This window comes from Ostrinia furnacalis, unplaced genomic scaffold (genome assembly GCF_004193835.3).
Source record: "Ostrinia furnacalis isolate ACB-3 unplaced genomic scaffold, ASM419383v2 OfSCF7086, whole genome shotgun sequence".
Lineage (NCBI taxonomy): Eukaryota > Metazoa > Arthropoda > Insecta > Lepidoptera > Crambidae > Ostrinia > Ostrinia furnacalis.
The window spans coordinates 550,106-552,629 of NW_021137325.1; the positions used below are offsets into that span (position 1 = coordinate 550,106).

Sequence of the window (2,524 nt, forward strand, 5' to 3'; positions counted from 1 at the left end):
AAAGGAGGACGACCCTCTCTAAACAAGAAAATAAATAAATTAGTAACTTGGTTTTAGCACAGATAACATCCTAAGTTTTTTGATAGATTTACCCCATAAAAATAAATAGTTACACCTAGGATGAACTCTGGATTAAAATGTCATTTCCATACTAAATGACAATGTTCAACTAGGGTGTAACTTTTATTAATAAGGGGTAGGGTGTCCCATAAATGGCTGAAAAAAAATTTTTTTTAGATATTAAAATGCATACCCTCTATTTCTTTTAGTACTACTCAGACATAGTTAAATACAAAATTTCATCTTCCTACGTCAACATTAACCCGTGCCGACTGAGCTCTGAAGATTTTGAAAAATGCTGGTTTTATCCCTTTGATTATGTAGCTTAATCAATTAAAATATTTAAATTTTATAAAATATTTATATAAAGAAGATATCAGACAATATATTTTACTTTTGAGGGTCCCTTTTTTACATTCTGGATACAGATTTCCATGCTCCTGAATATTGGCCTGATTTTTGCTACACTGTGCGTAGCAAAAATAGCTTTTTCTCTTCCTTTGCAGTGATCAAACAATGAAAATCTTGCATAAGCTTTATAGCTCTATCAGCTGTATCATTAACTACCCTTAAAGAAAGCACTTTTTTGCTTTTAAATAGACAACATCTTCATCTCATTTAGAAATGGGTCTCAGGGGAAAATTCTTATCAATTTTCAATGGAAAAAATAAATATATAGTCTTGACAGACACTAAATCACTCAATGGGTTTCCAGCAACAATAAATAAGGCAGTATTATTATCAATTCATTAAAAACATGATAAAAAAATTAGTACTAGTCCTATTTACCATAGAAATGATCATACCTTCTTCAGATGGAATGTACATCTTCCCAGAATCATACATACTCTCTCTTTGTACTTTTAGTACAGTATTGACGGTGTTTGTTCATTACCTTCATCATCAAAGAGTGATAAAACGGCAATTTCTTCTGACATGAAGTAACAAAGATGTTGACTAAACTTGCTCAAGGCTGCTTTTGAAATCAATTTGTCAACACTCTCATATACCTTTTGGAAAGTGGATGGAAGAGTTCCTTAAGGCTTTCATCAGAGCTGGTAAGTTGGTCGTGATGATTAATTGAGAACAAATGACAATACCGCGAATACGCACCGCTACTGCCGCGCAACATGTTTCGATGCAAGTCGGCACGGGTTATCGTACTCCAAATAAAGTAAAAATTTATTTCCGAGTGTTTTAGAGGCAAACAAACAAAACTAAGACCTATGCGTTACAAATTTAAAACTTTGAAAATTATGGGACACCCTAATAAGGGGGTTAGGGTTTAGTTTATATTTATTAGTCATAATACATATTTTGTATGAATTATAAAGCTGGCTCTTTTGAGCGATTTGTTTCGATCATTGTTATCGTAAAATATCAAGCCTCACACCGGTCTCTACATAAGTCGAAGCGATCATAAGCTGGTTTCTTTGTCTGCCGAAGCACACTTTAATCATATGGCCGAAGGCCGGCCGCTCCTAGCTGGTGACGGGCTCTTTGTTGCAGATCAGGAAGCTGGAACTTTATAGCAATATCGTCAAACTTATTATAAGACTCGAGAGCAAGGAATTATATAGGTAGCATAAAAGAAACCTTTTTAAAAACCCCTTATTGTTTTGGTCCATAGGTAGATGGTACTACAATCAGTGTCAAATAGGTAACACCCAAAAAGTAGCCGAAAAAATCACAACACATCTTTGTTACGATTGGAATAAGGTTGTATTGCCAACCTTTTGGCCACTTTAGGTCGTCGTCGTTCGTCGTTTCAGCCGAAAGACGTCTACTGCTGGATAAAGGCCTTCCCCAAGGATTTCCACAAAGAATGGCTGTTCCGCTCTCATCCAGGCACCTCCACTTTGGGTGTCACGAACTGTTTGACGCTGACTGTACATAAATAACTCATGTTCTATCATTTTGATCGAACATGAGTTATTTATGTTGTTTTCAGGTAGAGTAACCTACAAATAGGCCTCTAAAATATTACCCTGAAAAAAAAAAGGTCTGAAATACTTAAATAAAAACAGAATTTAATCAGTCCCATTAATTAAATGAATTGACTTAATACCGACTACAATGTAACAGCCAGCCTCACAATCAAATACATATACAACAGTTGATGCTCATACCTATCTATCAACAGCTAAGTTGTTGACCAATAATAATATGTAACTTATTTCAGCACAACTTTTGTTGCTCTAGCTAGAGTTTACTTCACATTTGTTGAGTATGACGCGTGTCCCAGTATGGATATTACTAGAAAAACGTGTTTGTCGTGTAATCAACTGATATACATATAAATAAGTACCACTAGGTAGTAATTAAATGCTTTGGAAAATACCTACCGTTTTGCATCAACATCTTGTTTACTAATAAATTACGATAATATTGTACATGCGTAATATCAGTAAGTAGCAGGTTAATAAATCCACTTAACTTTAAACAATAATTTACCTAACTTACT

The 2,524-nt window shown here is 34.4% G+C and overlaps 1 pseudogene; it reads right to left on the reverse strand.

The window, feature by feature from the left end:
* Positions 1–389: 389 nt before the first annotated feature.
* On the reverse strand, positions 390–1,520 carry LOC114363371 (uncharacterized; annotated as a pseudogene).
* Between the last annotated feature and the right edge of the window lie 1,004 nt (positions 1,521–2,524).